Below are 20,364 nucleotides of genomic sequence, written 5' to 3' on the forward strand. Positions count from 1 at the left end.
TTTTCTCTGGAGTGCCATCAAGGAAATCAACCTCCTTTCACGTTTGATGTGAAACACGGAATTGCTCTGCACGCAGTGCAGGGGAATCAGGCCTCATCTCGCGGCGAGGGGGAAGTCTCATGGTTTTTCTCGAGTTGCGGCCGGAACCTGGGGCATATTCTCGAGTTACGACGGGGAGGGCCCTTCCAGACACGTGTTTGTTCAGCAACTTCAGTACATCTGCCTAGGTGCGAGGGACACCTCGGGATTCTCCTCGAGTCTTGGCATGGCAATTGGGACGCGTCTCCACGTGAGGCGGGAGACCCAGGGTCCCTTTCCACGTGCCACAGGGATCCTGGTACTCCTATCCATTTTCAAGAGGAGTCAGGCATCGTCTCCTTTGGAAGCATTGATCTCCGCGGACCTCTCGAGTTTTCAAAGGATGTGAGGCCTCCGGTCGCGATGAGGCGGAGAACTAGGTCTTTTTCTGTGGTCTCCACAGGGGATTCAGACATCCCTTCGTCTTGGGAGATGCAAGACGAGGCTGCAATCAATTCACTGCAGGGATATCAGGCCTTACATCGAGTCAGAGCATTTCGGTGTCCATTCCACTTGAGGCCACGAACTCAGGGTCCTCTCACATACCTGTAGCTGAGAGAAGCCTCCTCTTGAGGTGCTTGTGGAAAGTTGGTATTCCTCTTGAGTCGAAGCCAGGGACTAAGCTTTCATCTCGAGTTGATTTGGGGTCCACGGATCCCTTTCGTATTGCTCCAGTGACCTCAGGATCCCTCTAGACTTGAGACAGTGATCTTGAGTTTTCTCTGGAGGGCCATCAAGGAAATCAAGGCTCCTTTCACGTTTGATGTGGAACACGGAATTGCTCTGCACGCAGTGCAGGGGAATCGGGCCTCATCTCGTGACGAGGGGGAAGTCTCATGGTTTTTCTCGAGTTGCGGCCGGAACCTGGGGTATATTCTCGAGTTACGACGGGGAGGGCCCTTCCAGACACGTATTTGTTCAGCGACGTCAGGACTCCTGCCTAGGTGTGAAGGACACCTCGGGATTCTCCTCGAGTCTTGGCATGGCAATTGGGACGCCTCTCCACATGAGGCGGGAGACCCAGGGTCCCTTTCGACGTGCCACAGGGATCCTGGGACTCCTATCCATTTTCAAGAGGAGTCAGGCATCGTCTCCTTTGGAAGCATTGATCTCCGCAGACCTCACGAATTTTCAAAGGATGTGAGGCCCCCGGTTACGTTGAGGCCGAGGACTAGGTCTTTCTCTGTGGTCTCCACAGGGGATTCAGACATCCCTTCGTCTTGGGAGATGCAAGACGAGGCTGCTTTCAATTCATTGCAGGGATATCCGGCCTTACTTCGAGTCAGAGCATCTCGGTGTCCATTCCACTTGAGGCCACAAACTCAGGGTCCCTCTCACATACCTGTAGCTGAGAGAAGCCTACTCTTGAGTTGCTTGAGGAAAGTTGGTATTCCTCTTGAGTCGAAGCCAGGGACTAAGCTCTCATCTTGAGTTGATTTGGGGTCCACGGAGCTCTTTCCTGTTGCTCCAGTGACCAAGGGATCCCTCTAGACTTGAGACAGTGATCTTGGGTTTTCTCTGGAGTGCCATCAAGGAAATCAAGGCTCCTTTCACGTTTGATGTGGAACACGGAATTGCTCTGCACACAGTGCAGGGGAATCGGGCCTCATCTCGCAGTGAGGGGGAAGTCTCATGGTTTGTCTCGAGTTGCGGCCGGAACCTGGGGTATATTCTCGAGTTACGACGGGGAGGGCCCTTCCAGACACGTGTTTGTTCAGCGACGTCAGGACTCCTGCCTAGGTGCGAGGGACACCTCGGGATTGTCCTCGAGTCTTGGCATGGCAATTGGGACGCGTCTCCACGTGAGGCGGGAGACCAAGGGTCCCTTTCCACGTGCCACAGGGATCCTGGGACTCCTATCCATTTTCAAGAGGAGTCAGGCATCGTCTCCTTTGGAAGCACTGATCTCCGCGGACCTCTCGAGTTTTCAAAGGATGTGAGGCCTCCGGTCGCGATGAGGCGGAGAACTAGGTCTTTCTCTGTGGTCTCCACAGGGGATTCAGACATCCCTTCGTCTTGGGAGATGCAAGACGAACCTGCATTCAATTCACTGCAGGGATATCAGGCCTTACATCGAGTCAGAGCATCTCGGTGTCCATTCCACTTGAGGCCACGAACTCAGGGTCCTCTCACATACCTGTAGCTGAGAGAAGCCTACTCTTGAGTTGCTCTAGGAAAGTTGGTATTCCTCTTGAGTCGAAGCCAGGGACTAAGCTCTCATCTTGAGTTGATTTGGGGTCCACGGAGCCTTTTCTTGTTGCTCCAGTGACCAAGGGATCCCTCTAGACTTGAGACAGTGATCTTGGGTTTTCTCTGGAGTGCCATCAAGGAAATCAAGGTTCCTTTCACGTTTGATGTGGAACACGGAATTGCTCTGCACGCAGTGAAGGGGAATCGGGCCTCAACTCGCGGCGAGGGGGAAGTCTCATGGCTTTTCTCGAGTTGCGGCCGGAACCTGGGGTATATTCTCGAGTTACGACGGGGAGGGCCCTTCCAGACACGTGTTTGTTCAGCGACGTCAGGACTCCTGCCTAGGTGCGAGGGACACCTCGGGATTCTCCTCGAGTCTTGGCATGGCAATTGGGACGTGTCTCCACGTGAGGCGGGAGACCCAGTGTCCCTTTCCACGTGCCACAGGGATCCTGGGACTCCTATCCATTTTCAAGAGGAGTCAGGCATCGTCTCCTTTGGAAGTATTGATCTCCAAGGACCTCTCGAGTTTTCAAAGGATGTGAGGCCTCAGTTCGCATTGAGGCGGAGGACTAGGCATTTCTCTGTGGTCTCGACAGTTTATTCAGACATCCCTTTGTCTTGGGAGATGCAAGACGAGCCTGCTTTCAATTCACTGCAGGGATATCCGGCCTTACTTCGAGTCAGAGCATCTCGGTGTCCATTCCACTTGAGGCCACAAACTCAGGGTCCCTCTCACATACCTGTAGCTGAGAGAAGGCTCCTCTTGAGGTGCTTGTGGAAAGTTGGTATTCCTCTTGAGTCGAAGCCAGGGTCTAAGCTCTCATCTCGAGTTGATTTGGGGTCCACGGAGCCCTTTCGTGTTGCTCCAGTGACCTCGGGATCCGTCTAGACTTGAGACAGTGATCTTGGGTTTTCTCTGGAGTGCCATCAAGGAAATCAAGGCTCCTTTCACGTTTGATGTGGAACACGGAATTGCTCTGCACACAGTGCAGGGGAATCGGGCCTCATCTCGCGGCGAGGGGGAAGTCTCATGGTTTTTCTCGAGTGCGGCCGGAACCTGGGGTATATTCTCGAGTTACGACGGGGAGGGCCCTTCCAGACACGTGTTTGTTCAGCGACGTCAGGACTCCTGCCTAGCTGCGAGGGACACCTCGGGATTCTCCTCGAGTATTGGCATGGCAATTGGGACGCGTCTCCACGTGAGGCGGGAGACCCAGGGTCCCTTTCCACGTGCCACAGGGATCCTGGGACTCCTATCCATTTTCAAGAGGAGTCAGGCATCTTCTCCTTTGGAAGCATTGATCTCCGCGGACCTCTCGAATTTTCAAAGGATGTGAGGCCTCCGCTCGCGATGAGGCGGAGGACTAGGTCTTTCTCTGTGGTCTCCACAGGGGATTCAGACATCCCTTCGTCTTGGGAGATGCAAGACGAGGCTGCCATCAATTCACTGCAGGGATATCCGACCTTACTTCGAGTCAGAGCATCTCGGTGTCCATTCCACTTGAGGCCACAAAATCAGGGTCCCTCTCACATACCTGTAGCTGAGAGAAGCCTCCTTTTGAGGTGCTTGTGGAAAGTTGGTATTCCTCTTGAGTCGAAGCCAGGGACTAAGCTCTCATCTCGAGTTGATTTGGGGTCCACGGAGCCCTTTCGTGTTGCTCCAGTTACCTCAGGATCCCTCTAGACTTGAGACAGTGATCTCGGGTTTTCTCTGGAGTGCCATCAAGGAAATCAAGGCTCCTTTCTCGTTTGATGTGGAACACGGAATTGCTCTGCACGCAGTGCAGGGGAATCGGGCCTCATCTCGCGGCGACGGGGAAGTCTCATGGTTTTTATCGAGTCGCGCCTGGAACCTGTGTTATATTCTCGAGTTATGACGGGCAGGGCCCTTCCAGACACGTGTTTGTTCAGCGACGTCAGGACTCCTGCCTAGGTGCGAGGGACACCTCGGGATTCTCCTCGAGTCTTGGCATGGCCATTGGGACGCATCTCCACGTGAGGCGGGAGACGCAGGGTCCCTTTCCAGGTGCCACAGTGATCCTGGGACTCCTAACCACTTTCAAGAGGAGTCAGGCATCGTGTCCTTGGGAAGCATTGATCTCCTCGGACCTCTCGAGTTTTCAAAGGATGTGAGGCCTCCGTTCGCGTTGAGACGGAGGACTAGGTCTTTCTCTGTGGTCTCCACAGGGGATTCAGACATCCCTTCGTCTTGGGAGATGCAAGACGAGCGTGCATTCAATTCACTGCAGGGATATCCGGCCTTACTTCGAGTCAGAGCATCTCGGTGTCCATTCCACTTGAGGCCACAAACTCAGGGTCCCTCTCACATACCTGTTGCTGCGAGAAGCCTCCTCTTGAGGTGCTTGTGGAAAGTTGGTATTCCTCTTGAGTCGAAGCCAGGGACTAAGCTCGCATCTCGAGTTGATTTGGGTTCCACGGAGCCCTTTCCTGTTGCTCCAGTGACCTCAGGATCCCTCTAGACTTGAGACAGTGATCTTGGGTTTTCTCTGGAGTGCCATCAAGGAAATCAATGCTGCTTTCACGTTTGATGTGGAACACGGAATTGCTCTGCACGCAGTGCAGGGGAATCGGGCCTCATCTCGCGGCGAGGGGGAAGTCTCATGGTTTTCTCGAGTTGAGGCCGGAACCTGGGGTATATTCTCCAGTTACGACGGGGAGGGCCCTTCCAGACACGTGTTTGTTCAGCGACGTCAGGACTTCTGCCAATGTGGGAGGGACACCTCGGGATGTTCCTCGAGTCTTGGCATGGCAATTGGGACGCGTCTCCACGTGAGGCGGGAGACCCAGGGTCCCTTTCCACGTGCCACAGGGATCCTGAGACTCCTATACATTTTCAAGAGGAGTCAGTCATCGTCTCCTTTGGAAGCATTGATCTCCGCAGACCTCTCGAATTTTCAAAGGATGTGAGGCCTCCGGTCGCGTTGATGCGGAGGACTAGGTCTTTCTCTCTGGTCTCCGCAGGGGATTCAGACATCCCTTCGTCTTGGGAGATGCAAGACGAGCCTGCATTCAATTCACTGCAGGGATATCCGGCCTTACTTCGAGTCAGAGCATCTCGGTGTCCATTCCACTTGAGGCCACAAACTCAGGGTCCCTCTCCTATACCAGTAGCTGAGAGAAGCCTCCTCTTGAGGTGCTTGTGGAAAGTTGGTATTCCTCTTGAGTCGAAGCCAGGGACTAAGCTCTCATCTCGAGTTGATTTGTGGTCCACGAAGCCCTTTCGTGTTGCTCCAGTGACCTCAGGATCCCTCTCGACATGAGACAGTGACTTTGGGTTTTCTCTGAAGTGCCATCAAGGAAATCACGTCTCCTTTCACGTTTGATGTGGAACACGGAATTGCTCTGCACAGAGTGCATGGGAATCGGGCCTTATCTCGTGGCGAGGGGTTAGTCTCATGGTTTTTCTCGAGTTGCGGCCAGAACCTGGGGTATATTGTCGAGTTACGACGGGGAGGGCCCTTCCAGACACGTGTTTGTTCAGCGACGTCAGGACTCCTGCCTAGGTGCGAGGGACACCTCGGGATTCTCCTCGAGTCTTGGCATGGCAATTGGGACGCGTCTCCACGTGAGGCGGGAGACCCAGGGTCCCTTTCCACGTGGACAGGGATCCTGGGACTCCTATCCATTTTCAAGAGGAGTCAGGCATCGTCTCCTTTGGAAGCATTGATCTCCGCGGACCTCTCGAGTTTTCAAAGCATGTGAGGCCTCCGGTCGCGATGAGGTGGAAAACTAGGTCTTTCTCTGTGGTCTCCACAGGGGATTCAGACTTCCCTTCCTCTTGGGAGATGGAAGACGAGCCTGCATTCAATTCACTGCAGGGATATCCGGCCTTACTTCGAGTCACAGCATCTCGGTGTTCATTCCACATGAGGCCACAAATTCAGGGTCCCTCTCCTATACCAGTAGCTGAGAGAAGCCTCCTCTTGAGGTGCTTGTGGAAATTTGGTATTCCTCTTGAGTCGAAGCCAGGGACTAAGCTATCATCTCGAGTTGATTTGTGGTCCACGAAGCCCTTTCGTGTTGCTCCAGTGACCTCAGAATCCCTCTCGACTTGAGACAGTGACTTTGGGTTTTCTCTGAAGTGCCATCAAGGAAATCACGTCTCCTTTCACGTTTGATGTGGAACACGGAATTGCTCTGCACGCAGTGCAGGGGAATCGGGCCTCATCTCGCGGCGAGGGGGAAGTCTCATGGTTTTTGTCGAGTTACGGCTGGAACCTGGGGTATATTCTCGAGTTACGACAGGGAGGGAACTTCCAGACACGTGTTTGTTCAGCGACGTCAGGACTCCTGCTTAGGTGCGAGGGACACCTCGGGATTCTCCTCGAGTCTTGGCATGGCAATTGGACACGTCTCCACATGAGGCGGGAGAACCAGTGTCCCTTTCCACGTGCCAAAGGGATCCTGGGACTCCTATCCATTTTCAAGAGGAGTCAGGCATCGTCTCCTTTGGAAGCTTTGATCTCCGCGGACCTCTCGAGTTTTCAAAGGATGTGAGGCCTCCGTTCGCAATGAGGCGGAGGACTAGGTCTTTCTCTGTGTTCTCCACAGGGGATTCAGACATCCCTTCGTCTTGGGAGATGCAAGACGAGGCTGCAATCAATTCACTGCAGGGATATCCGGCCTTACTTCGAGTCAGAGCATCTCGGTGTCCATTCCACTTTAGGCCACAAACTCAGGGTCCCTCTCACATACCTGTAGCTGAGAGAAGCCTACTCTTGAGTTGCTTGAGGAAAGTTGGTATTCCTCTTGAGTCGAAGCCAGTGACTAAGCTCTCATCTTGAGTTGATTTGGAGTCCACGGAGCTCTTTCCTGTTGCTCCAGTGACCAAGGGATCCCTCTAGACTTGAGACAGTGATCTTGGGTTTTCTCTGGAGTGCCATCAAGGAAATCAAGGCTCCTTTCACGTTTGATGTGGAACACGGAATTGCTCTGCACGCAGTGAAGGGGAATCGGGCCTCAACTCGCGGGGAGGGGGAAGTCTCATGGTTTTTCTCGAGTTGCGGCCGGAACCTGGGGTATATTCTCGAGTTACGACGGGGAGGGCCCTTCCAGACACGTGTTTGTTCAGCGACGTCAGGACTCCTGCCTAGGTGCGAGGGACACCTCGGGATTCTCCTCGAGTCTTGGCATGGCAATTGGGACGCGTCTCCACGTGAGGCGGGAGACCCAGGGTCCCTTTCCACGTGCCACAGGGATCCTGGGACTCCTATCCATTTTCAAGAGGAGTCAGGCATCGTCTCCTTTCGAAGTATTGATCTCCAAGTACCTCTCGAGTTTTCAAAGGATGTGAGGCCTCAGTTCGCGTTGAGGCGGAGGACTAGGTATTTCTCTGTGGTCTCCACAGTTTATTCAGACATCCCTTCGTCTTGGGAGATGCAAGACGAGGCTGCAATCAATTCACTGCAGGGATATCCGGCCTTACTTCGAGTCAGAGCATCTCGGTGTCCATTCCACTTGAGGCCACAAACTCAGGGTCCCTCTGACATACCTGTAGCTGAGAGAAGGCTCCTCTTGAGGTGCTTGTGGAAAGTTGGTATTCCTCTTGAGTCGAAGCCAGGGTCTAAGCTCTCATCTCGAGTTGATTTGGGGTCCACGGAGCCCTTTCGTGTTGCTCCAGTGACCTCAGGATCCCTCTAGACTTGAGACAGTGATCTTGGGTTTTCTCTGGAGTGCCATCAAGGAAATCAAGGCTCCTTTCACGTTTGATGTGGAACACGAAATTGCTCTGCACACAGTGCAGGGGAATCGGGCCTCATCTCGCCGCGAGGGGGAAGTCTCATGGTTTTTCTCGAGTGCGGCCGGAACCTGGGGTATATTCTCGAGTTACGACGGGGAGGGCCCTTCCAGACACGTGTTTGTTCAGCGACGTCAGGCCTCCTGCCTAGGTGCGAGGGACACCTCGGGATTCTCCTCGAGTCTTGGCATGGCTATTGGGACGCGTCTCCACGTGAGGCGGGAGACCCAGGGTCCCTTTCCACGTGCCACAGGGATCCTGGGACTCCTATCCATTTTCAAGAGGAGTCAGGCATCGTCTCCTTTGGAAGCATTGATCTCCGCCGACCTCTCGAGTTTTCAAATGATGTGAGCCCTCCGTTCGCGTTGAGGCGGAGGACTAGGTCTTTCTCTGTGGTCTCCACAGGGGATTCAGACATCCCTTCGTCTTGGGAGATGCAAGACGAGCCTGCATTCAATTCACTGCAGGGATATCCGGCCTTACTTCGAGTCAGAGCATCTCGGTGTCCATTCCACTTGAGGACACAAACTCAGGGTCCCTCTCACATACCTGTTGCTGAGAGAAGCCTCCTCTTGAGGTGCTTGTGGAAAGTTGGTATTCCTCTTGAGTCGAAGCCAGGGACTAAGCTCTCATCTCGAGTTGATTTGGGGTCCACAGAGCCCTTTCATGTTGCTCCAGTGACCTCAGGATCCCTCTAGACTTGAGACAGTGATCTTGGGTTTTCTCTGGAGGGCCATCAAGGAAATCAAGGCTCCTTTCACGTTTGATGTGGAATACGGAATTGCTCTGCACGCAGTGCAGGGTAATCGGACCTCATCTCGCGGCGAGCGGGAAGTCTCATGGTTTTTCTCGAGTTGCGGCCGGAACCTCGGGTATATTCTCGAGTTACGACGGGGAGGGTCCTTCCAGACACGTGTTTGTTCAGCGACGTCAGACTCCTGCCTAGGTGCGAGGGACACCTCGGGATTCTCCTCGAGTCTTGGCATGGCAATTGGGACGCGTCTCCACGTGAGGCGGGAGACCCAGGGTCCCTTTCCAAGTGCCACAGGGATCCTGGGACTCCTATCCATTTTCAAGAGGAGTCAGGCATCGTCTCCTTTGGAAGCATTGATCTCCGCGGACCTCTCGAGTTTTCAAAGGATGTGAGGCCTCCGTTCGCAATGAGGCGGAGGACTAGGTCTTTCTCTGTGGTCTCCACAGGGGATTCAGACAACCCTTCGTCTTGGGAGATGCAAGAGGAGCCTGCATTCATTTCACTGCAGGGATATCCGGGCTTACTTCGAGTCAGAGCATCTCGGTGTCCATTCCACTTGAGGCCACAAACTCAAGGTCCCTCTCACATACCTGTAGCTGAGAGAAGCCTCCTCTTGAGGTGCTTGTGGAAAGTTGGTATTCCTCTTGAGTCGAAGCCAGGGACTAAGCTCTCATCTCGAGTTGATTTGGGGTCCACGGAGCCCTTTCATGTTGCTCCAGTGACCTCAGGATCCCTCTAGACTTGAGACAGTGATCTTGGGTTTTCTCTGGAGTGCCATCAAGGAAATCAAGGCTCCTTTCACGTTTGAAGTGGAACACGGAATTGCTCTGCACGCAGTGCAGGGGAATCGGGCCTCATCTCGCGGCGAGGGGGAAGTCTCATGGTTTTTCTCGAGTTGCGGCCGGAACCTGGGTCATATTCTCGAGTTACGACAGGGAGGGCCCTTCCAGACACGTGTTTATTGAGCGACGTCAGGACTCCTGCCTAGGTGCGAGGGACACCTCGGGATTCTCCTCGAGTCTTGGCATGGCAATTGGGACGCGTCTCCACGTGAGGCGGGAGACCCAGGGTCCCTTTCCACGTGCCACAGGGATCCTGGGACTCCTATCCATTTTCAAGAGGAGTCAGGCATCGTCTCCTTTGGAAGCACTGATCTCCGCGGACCGCTCGAGTTTTCAAAGGATGTGAGGCTTCCGGTCGCGATGAGGCGGAGAACGAGGTCTTTCTCTGTAGTCTCCACAGGGGATTCAGACATCCCTTCGTCTTGGGAGATGCAAGACGAGGCTGCTTTCAATTCATTGCAGGGATATCAGGCCTTACATCGAGTCAGAGCATCTCGGTGTCCATTCCACTTGAGGCCACGAACTCAGGGTCCTCTCACATACCTGTAGCTGAGAGAAGCCTACTCTTGAGTTGCTTGAGGAAAGTTGGTATTCCTCTTGAGTCGAAGCCAGGGACTAAGCTCTCATCTTGAGTTGATTTGGGGTCCACGGAGCCCTTTCCTGTTGCTCCAGTGACCAAGGGATCCCTCTAGACTTGAGACAGTGATCTTGGGTTTTCTCTGGAGTGCCATCAAGGAAATCAAGGCTCCTTTCACGTTTGATGTGGAACACGGAATTGCTCTGCACGCAGTGCATGGGAATCGGTCCTCATCTCGCGGCGAGGGGGAAGTCTCATGGTTTTTCTCGAGTTGCGGCCGGAACCTGGGGCATATTCTCGAGTTACGACAGGGAGGGCCCTTCCAGACACGTGTTTATTGAGCGACGTCAGGACTCCTGCCTAGGTGCGAGGGACACCTCGGGATTCTCCTCGAGTCTTGGCATGGCAATTGGGACGCGTCTCCACGTGAGGCGGGAGACCCAGGGTCCCTTTCCACGTGCCACAGGGATCCTGGGACTCCTATCCATTTTCAAGAGGAGTCAGGCATCGTCTCCTATCGAAGTATTGATCTCCAAGGACCTCTCGAGTTTTCAAAGGATGTGAGGCCTCCGGTCGCGATGAGGCAGAGAACTAGGTCTTTCTCTGTGGTCTCCACAGGGGATTCAGACATCCCTTCGTCTTGGGAGATGCAAGACGAACCTGCATTCAATTCACTGCAGGGATATCAGGCCTTACATCGAGTCAGAGCATCTCGGTGTCCATTCCACTTGAGGCCACGAACTCAGGGTCCTCTCACATACCTGTAGCTGAGAGAAGCCTACTCTTGAGTTGCTTGAGGAAAGTTGGTATTCCTCTTGAGTCGAAGCCAGGGACTAAGCTCTCATCTTGAGTTGATTTGGGGTCCACGGAGCCCTTTCCTCTTGCTCCAGTGACCAAGGGATCCCTCTAGACTTGAGACAGTGATCTTGGGTTTTCTCTGGAGTGCCATCAAGGAAATCAAGGCTCCTTTCACGTTTGATGTGGAACACGGAATTGCTCTGCACGCAGTGCAGGGGAATCGGGCCTCATCTCGCGGCGAGGGGGAAGTCTCATGGTTTTTCTCGAGTTGCGGCCGGAACCTGGGGTATATTCTCGAGTTACGACGGGGAGGGCCCTTCCAGACACGTGTTTTTACAGCGACGTCAGGACTCCCGCTTAGGTGCGAGGGACACCTCGGGATTCTCCTCGAGTCTTAGCATGGCAATTGGGACGCTTTTCCACATGAGGCGGGAGACCCAGGGTCCCTTTCCACGTGCCACAGGGATCCTGGGACTCCTATCCATTTTCAAGAGGAGTCAGGCATCGTCTCCTTTGGAAGCATTGATCTCCGCGGCCCTCTCGAGTTTTCAAAGGATGTGAGGCCTCCGGTCTCGATGATGCGGAGAATTAGGTCTTTAACTGTGGTCTCCACAGGGGATTCAGACATCCCTTCGTCTTGGGAGATGGAAGACGAGCCTGCATTCACTTCACTGTAGGGATATCTGGCCTAACTTCGAGTCAGAAATCTCGGTGTCCATTCCACTTGAGGCCACAATCTCAGGGTCCCTCTCACATACCTGTAGCTGAGAGAAGGCTCCTCTTGAGGTGCTTGTGGAAACTTGGTATTCCTCTTGAGTCGAAGCCAGGGACTAAGCTCTCATCTCGAGTTGATTTGGGGTCCACGGAGCCCTTTCGTGTTGCTCCAGTGACCTCAGGATCCCTCTAGACTAGAGAGAGTGATCTTGGGTTTTCTCTGGAGTGCCATCAAGGAAATCATGGCTACTTTCACGTTTGATGTGGAACACAGAATTGCTCTGCAGGCAGTGCAGGGGAATCGGGCCTCATCTCGCGGCGAGGGGGAAGTCTCATGGTTTTTCTCGAGTTGCGGCCGGAACCTGGGGAATATTTTCGAGTTACGACGTGAAGGGCCCTTCCAGACACGTGTTTGTTCAGCGACGTCAGGACTCCTGCCTAGGTGCAAGGGACACCTCGATATTCTCCTCGAATCTTGGCATGGCAATTGGGACGCGGCTCCACGTGAGGCGGGAGACCCAGGGTCCCTTTCCACGTGCCACAGGGATCCTGGGACTCCTATACATTTTCAAGAGGAGTCAGTCATCGTCTCCTTTGGAAGCATTGATCTCCGCAGACCTCTCGAATTTTCAAAGGATGTGAGGCCTCCGGTCGCGTTGATGCGGAGGACTAGGTCTTTCTCTCTGGTCTCCGCAGGGGATTCAGACATCCCTTCGTCTTGGGAGATGCAAGACGAGCCTGCATTCAATTCACTGCAGGGATATCCGGCCTTACTTCGAGTCAGAGCATCTCGGTGTCCATTCCACTTGAGGCCACAAACTCAGGGTCCCTCTCCTATACCAGTAGCTGAGAGAAGCCTCCTCTTGAGGTGCTTGTGGAAAGTTGGTATTCCTCTTGAGTCGAAGCCAGGGACTAAGCTCTCATCTCGAGTTGATTTGTGGTCCACGAAGCCCTTTCGTGTTGCTCCAGTGACCTCAGGATCCCTCTCGACATGAGACAGTGACTTTGGGTTTTCTCTGAAGTGCCATCAAGGAAATCACGTCTCCTTTCACGTTTGATGTGGAACACGGAATTGCTCTGCACAGAGTGCATGGGAATCGGGCCTTATCTCGTGGCGAGGGGTTAGTCTCATGGTTTTTCTCGAGTTGCGGCCAGAACCTGGGGTATATTGTCGAGTTACGACAGGGAGGGCCCTTCCAGACACGTGTTTGTTCAGCGACGTCAGGACTCCTGCCTAGGTGCGAGGGACACCTCGGGATTCTCCTCGAGTCTTGGCATGGCAATTGGGACGCGTCTCCACGTGAGGCGGGAGACCCAGGGTCCCTTTCCACGTGGACAGGGATCCTGGGATTCCTATCCATTTTCAAGAGGAGTCAGGCATCGTCTCCTTTGGAAGCATTGATCTCCGCGGACCTCTCGAGTTTTCAAAGCATGTGAGGCCTCCGGTCGCGATGAGGTGGAAAACTAGGTCTTTCTCTGTGGTCTCCACAGGGGATTCAGACTTCCCTTCCTCTTGGGAGATGGAAGACGAGCCTGCATTCAATTCACTGCAGGGATATCCGGCCTTACTTCGAGTCACAGCATCTCGGTGTTCATTCCACATGAGGCCACAAATTCAGGGTCCCTCTCCTATACCAGTAGCTGAGAGAAGCCTCCTCTTGAGGTGCTTGTGGAAATTTGGTATTCCTCTTGAGTCGAAGCCAGGGACTAAGCTCTCATCTCGAGTTGATTTGTGGTCCACGAAGCCCTTTCGTGTTGCTCCAGTGACCTCAGAATCCCTCTCGACTTGAGACAGTGACTTTGGGTTTTCTCTGAAGTGCCATCAAGGAAATCACGTCTCCTTTCACGTTTGATGTGGAACACGGAATTGCTCTGCACGCAGTGCAGGGGAATCGGGCCTCATCTCGCGGCGAGGGGGAAGTCTCATGGTTTTTGTCGAGTTACGGCTGGAACCTGGGGTATATTCTCGAGTTACGACAGGGAGGGAACTTCCAGACACGTGTTTGTTCAGCGACGTCAGGACTCCTGCTTAGGTGCGAGGGACACCTCGGGATTCTCCTCGAGTCTTGGCATGGCAATTGGACACGTCTCCACATGAGGCGGGAGAACCAGTGTCCCTTTCCACGTGCCAAAGGGATCCTGGGACTCCTATCCATTTTCAAGAGGAGTCAGGCATCGTCTCCTTTGGAAGCTTTGATCTCCGCGGACCTCTCGAGTTTTCAAAGGATGTGAGGCCTCCGTTCGCAATGAGGCGGAGGACTAGGTCTTTCTCTGTGTTCTCCACAGGGGATTCAGACATCCCTTCGTCTTGGGAGATGCAAGACGAGGCTGCAATCAATTCACTGCAGGGATATCCGGCCTTACTTCGAGTCAGAGCATCTCGGTGTCCATTCCACTTTAGGCCACAAACTCAGGGTCCCTCTCACATACCTGTAGCTGAGAGAAGCCTACTCTTGAGTTGCTTGAGGAAAGTTGGTATTCCTCTTGAGTCGAAGCCAGGGACTAAGCTCTCATCTTGAGTTGATTTGGAGTCCACGGAGCTCTTTCCTGTTGCTCCAGTGACCAAGGGATCCCTCTAGACTTGAGACAGTGATCTTGGGTTTTCTCTGGAGTGCCATCAAGGAAATCAAGGCTCCTTTCACGTTTGATGTGGAACACGGAATTGCTCTGCACGCAGTGAAGGGGAATCGGGCCTCAACTCGCGGGGAGGGGGAAGTCTCATGGTTTTTCTCGAGTTGCGGCCGGAACCTGGGGTATATTCTCGAGTTACGACGGGGAGGGCCCTTCCAGACACGTGTTTGTTCAGCGACGTCAGGACTCCTGCCTAGGTGCGAGGGACACCTCGGGATTCTCCTCGAGTCTTGGCATGGCAATTGGGACGCGTCTCCACGTGAGGCGGGAGACCCAGGGTCCCTTTCCACGTGCCACAGGGATCCTGGGACTCCTATCCATTTTCAAGAGGAGTCAGGCATCGTCTCCTTTCGAAGTATTGATCTCCAAGTACCTCTCGAGTTTTCAAAGGATGTGAGGCCTCAGTTCGCGTTGAGGCGGAGGACTAGGTATTTCTCTGTGGTCTCCACAGTTTATTCAGACATCCCTTCGTCTTGGGAGATGCAAGACGAGGCTGCAATCAATTCACTGCAGGGATATCCGGCCTTACTTCGAGTCAGAGCATCTCGGTGTCCATTCCACTTGAGGCCACAAACTCAGGGTCCCTCTGACATACCTGTAGCTGAGAGAAGGCTCCTCTTGAGGTGCTTGTGGAAAGTTGGTATTCCTCTTGAGTCGAAGCCAGGGTCTAAGCTCTCATCTCGAGTTGATTTGGGGTCCACGGAGCCCTTTCGTGTTGCTCCAGTGACCTCAGGATCCCTCTAGACTTGAGACAGTGATCTTGGGTTTTCTCTGGAGTGCCATCAAGGAAATCAAGGCTCCTTTCACGTTTGATGTGGAACACGAAATTGCTCTGCACACAGTGCAGGGGAATCGGGCCTCATCTCGCCGCGAGGGGGAAGTCTCATGGTTTTTCTCGAGTGCGGCCGGAACCTGGGGTATATTCTCGAGTTACGACGGGGAGGGCCCTTCCAGACACGTGTTTGTTCAGCGACGTCAGGCCTCCTGCCTAGGTGCGAGGGACACCTCGGGATTCTCCTCGAGTCTTGGCATGGCAATTGGGACGCGTCTCCACGTGAGGCGGGAGACCCAGGGTCCCTTTCCACGTGCCACAGGGATCCTGGGACTCCTATCCATTTGCAAGAGGAGTCAGGCATCGTCTCCTTTGGAAGCATTGATCTCCGCCGACCTCTCGAGTTTTCAAAGGATGTGAGCCCTCCGTTCGCGTTGAGGCGGAGGACTAGGTCTTTCTCTGTGGTCTCCACAGGGGATTCAGACATCCCTTCGTCTTGGGAGATGCAAGACGAGCCTGCATTCAATTCACTGCAGGGATATCCGGCCTTACTTCGAGTCAGAGCATCTCGGTGTCCATTCCACTTGAGGACACAAATTCAGGGTCCCTCTCACATACCTGTTGCTGAGAGAAGCCTCCTCTTGAGGTGCTTGTGGAAAGTTGGTATTCCTCTTGAGTCGAAGCCAGGGACTAAGCTCTCATCTCGAGTTGATTTGGGGTCCACAGAGCCCTTTCATGTTGCTCCAGTGACCTCAGGATCCCTCTAGACTTGAGACAGTGATCTTGGGTTTTCTCTGGAGGGCCATCAAGGAAATCAAGGCTCCTTTCACGTTTGATGTGGAATACGGAATTGCTCTGCACGCAGTGCAGGGTAATCGGGCCTCATCTCGCGGCGAGGGGGAAGTCTCATGGTTTTTCTCGAGTTGCGGCTGGAACCTGGGGTATATTCTCGAGTTACGACGGGGAGGGTCCTTCCAGACACGTGTTTTTTCAGCGACGTCAGACTCCTGCCTAGGTGCGAGGGACACCTCGGGATTCTCCTCGAGTCTTGGCATGGCAATTGGGACGCGTCTCCACGTGAGGCGGGAGACCCAGGGTCCCTTTCCAAGTGCCACAGGGATCCTGGGACTCCTATCCATTTTCAAGAGGAGTCAGGCATCGTCTCCTTTGGAAGCATTGATCTCCGCGGACCTCTCGAGTTTTCAAAGGATGTGAGGCCTCCGTTCGCAATGAGGCGGAGGACTAGGTCTTTCTCTGTGGTCTCCACAGGGGATTCAGACAACCCTTCGTCTTGGGAGATGCAAGAGGAGCCTGCATTCATTTCACTGCAGGGATATCCGGGCTTACTTCGAGTCAGAGCATCTCGGTGTCCATTCCACTTGAGGCCACAAACTCAAGGTCCCTCTCACATACCTGTAGCTGAGAGAAGCCTCCTCTTGAGGTGCTTGTGGAAAGTTGGTATTCCTCTTGAGTCGAAGCCAGGGACTAAGCTCTCATCTCGAGTTGATTTGGGGTCCACGGAGCCCTTTCATGTTGCTCCAGTGACCTCAGGATCCCTCTAGACTTGAGACAGTGATCTTGGGTTTTCTCTGGAGTGCCATCAAGGAAATCAAGGCTCCTTTCACGTTTGAAGTGGAACACGGAATTGCTCTGCACGCAGTGCAGGGGAATCGGGCCTCATCTCGCGGCGAGGGGGAAGTCTCATGGTTTTTCTCGAGTTGCGGCCGGAACCTGGGGCATATTCTCGAGTTACGACGGGGAGGGCCCTTCCAGACACGTGTTTATTGAGCGACGTCAGGACTCCTGCCTAGGTGCGAGGGACACCTCGGGATTCTCCTCGAGTCTTGGCATGGCAATTGGGACGCGTCTCCACGTGAGGCGGGAGACCCAGGGTCCCTTTCCACGTGCCACAGGGATCCTGGGACTCCTATCCATTTTCAAGAGGAGTCAGGCATCGTCTCCTTTGGAAGCACTGATCTCCGCGGACCTCTCGAGTTTTCAAAGGATGTGAGGCTTCCGGTCGCGATGAGGCGGAGAACGAGGTCTTTCTCTGTAGTCTCCACAGGGGATTCAGACATCCCTTCGTCTTGGGAGATGCAAGACGAGGCTGCTTTCAATTCATTGCAGGGATATCAGGCCTTACATCGAGTCAGAGCATCTCGGTGTCCATTCCACTTGAGGCCACGAACTCAGGGTCCTCTCACATACCTGTAGCTGAGAGAAGCCTACTCTTGAGTTGCTTGAGGAAAGTTGGTATTCCTCTTGAGTCGAAGCCAGGGACTAAGCTCTCATCTTGAGTTGATTTGGGGTCCACGGAGCCCTTTCCTGTTGCTCCAGTGACCAAGGGATCCCTCTAGACTTGAGACAGTGATCTTGGGTTTTCTCTGGAGTGCCATCAAGGAAATCAAGGCTCCTTTCACGTTTGATGTGGAACACGGAATTGCTCTGCACGCAGTGCATGGGAATCGGTCCTCATCTCGCGGCGAGGGGGAAGTCTCATGGTTTTTCTCGAGTTGCGGCCGGAACCTGGGGCATATTCTCGAGTTACGACAGGGAGGGCCCTTCCAGACACGTGTTTATTCAGCGACGTCAGGACTCCTGCCTAGGTGCGAGGGACACCTCGGGATTCTCCTCGAGTCTTGGCATGGCAATTGGGACGCGTCTCCACGTGAGGCGGGAGACCCAGGGTCCCTTTCCACGTGCCACAGGGATCCTGGGACTCCTATCCATTTTCAAGAGGAGTCAGGCATCGTCTCCTTTCGAAGTATTGATCTCCAAGGACCTCTCGAGTTTTCAAAGGATGTGAGGCCTCCGGTCGCGATGAGGCAGAGAACTAGGTCTTTCTCTGTGGTCTCCACAGGGGATTCAGACATCCCTTCGTCTTGGGAGATGCAAGACGAACCTGCATTCAATTCACTGCAGGGATATCAGGCCTTACATCGAGTCAGAGCATCTCGGTGTCCATTCCACTTGAGGCCACGAACTCAGGGTCCTCTCACATACCTGTAGCTGAGAGAAGCCTACTCTTGAGTTGCTTGAGGAAAGTTGGTATTCCTCTTGAGTCGAAGCCAGGGACTAAGCTCTCATCTTGAGTTGATTTGGGGTCCACGGAGCCCTTTCCTCTTGCTCCAGTGACCAAGGGATCCCTCTAGATTTGAGACAGTGATCTTGGGTTTTCTCTGGAGTGTCATCAAGGAAATCAAGGCTCCTTTCACGTTTGATGTGGAACACGGAATTGCTCTGGACGCAGTGCAGGGGAATCGGGCCTCATCTCGCGGCGAGGGGGAAGTCTCATGGTTTTTCTCGAGTTGCGGCCGGAACCTGGGGTATATTCTCGAGTTACGACGGGGAGGGCCCTTCCAGACACGTGTTTGTTCAGCGACGTCTGGACTCCTGCCTAGGAGCGAGGGACACCTATGGATTCTGCTCGAGTCTTGGCATGGCATTTGGGACGCGTCTCCACGTGAGGCGGGAGACCCAGGGTCCCTTTCCACGTGCCACAGGGATCCTGGGACTCCTATCCATTTTCAAGAGGAGTCAGGCATCGTCTCCTTTGGAAACATTGATCTCCGCGGACCTCTCAAGTTTTCAAAGGATGTGAGGCCTCCGGTCACGATGAGGCAGAGGACTAGGTCTTTCTCTGTGGCCTCAACAGGGGATTCAGACATCCCTTCGTCTTGGGAGATGCAAGACGAGCCTGCATTCAATTCACTGCAGGGATATCCGGCCTTACTTCGAGTCAGAGCATCTCGGTGTCCATTCCACTTAAGGCCACAAACTCAGGGTCCCTCTCACATACCTTTAGCTGAGAGTAGCCTCCTCTTGAGGTGCTTGTGGAAAGTTGGTATTCCTCTTAGGTCGAAGCCAGGGAATAAGTTCTCATCTCTAGTTGATTTGGGGTCCACGGAGCCCTTTCGTGTTGCTCCAGTGACCTCAGGATCCCTCAAGACTAGAGACAGTGATCTTGGGTTTTCTCTGGAGTGCCATCAAGGAAATCAAGGCTCCTTTCACGTTTGATGTGGAACGCGGAATTGCTCTGCACGCAGTGCAGGGGAATCGGGCCTCATCTCGCGGCGAGGGGGAAGTCTCATGGGTTTTTTCGAGTTGCGGCCGGAACCTGGGGTATATTGTCGAGTTACGACAGGGAGGGCCCTTCCAGACACGTGTTTTTTCAGCGACGTCAGGACTCCCGCTTAGGTGCGAGGGACACCTCGGGATTCTCCTCGAGTCTTGGCATGGCAATTGTGACGCTTTTCCACATGAGGCGGGAGACCCAGGGTCCCTTTCCACGTGCCACAGGGATCCTGGGATTCCTATCCATTTTCAAGAGGAGTCAGGCATCGTCTCCTTTGGAAGCATTGATCTCCGCGGCCCTCTCGAGTTTTCAAAGGATGTGAGGCCTCCGGTCTCGATGTGGCGGAGAATTAGGTCTTTAACTGTGGTCTCCACAGGGGATTCAGACATCCCTTCGTCTTGGGAGATGCAAGACGAGCCTGCATTCACTTCACTGCAGGGATATCTGGCCTAACTTCGAGTCAGAGATCTCGGTGTCCATTCCGCTTGAGGCCACAAACTCAGGGTCCCTCTCACATACCTGTAGCTGAGAGAAGGCTCCTCTTGAGGTGCTTGTGGAAACTTGGTATTCCTCTTGAGTCGAAGCCAGGGACTAAGCTCTCATCTCGAGTTGATTTGGGGTCCACGGAGCCCTTTCGTGTTGCTCCAGTGACCTCAGGATCCCTCTAGACTTGAGACAGTGATCTTGGGTTTTTTCTGGAGTGCCATCAAGGAAATCAAGGCTCCTTTCACGTTTGATGTGGAACGCGGAATTGCTCTACAAGCAGTGCAGGGGAATGGGGCCTCAGCTCGCGGCGAGGGGTAAGTCTCATGGTTTTTCTCGAGTTGCGGCCGGAACCTGGGGTATATTCTCGAGTTACGACGGGGAGGGCCCTTCCAGACACGTGTTTCTTCAGAGACGTCAGGACTCCTGCCTAGGTGCGAGGGACACCTTGGGATTCTCCTCGAGTCTTGGCATGGCAATTGGGACGCGTCTCCACGTGATGCGGGAGACCCAGGTTCCCTTTCCACGTGCCACAGAGATCCTGGGACTACTATCCATTTTCAAGAGGAGTCAGGTATCGTCTCTTTTGGAAGCATTGATCTTCGCGGACCTCTCGAGTTTTCAAAGGATGTGAGGCCTCCGGTCGCGATGAGGCGGAGAACTAGGTCTTTCTCTGAGGTCTCCACAGG

This window comes from Dama dama, chromosome 1 (assembly GCF_033118175.1).
Source record: "Dama dama isolate Ldn47 chromosome 1, ASM3311817v1, whole genome shotgun sequence".
Taxonomy (NCBI): Eukaryota; Metazoa; Chordata; class Mammalia; order Artiodactyla; family Cervidae; genus Dama; species Dama dama.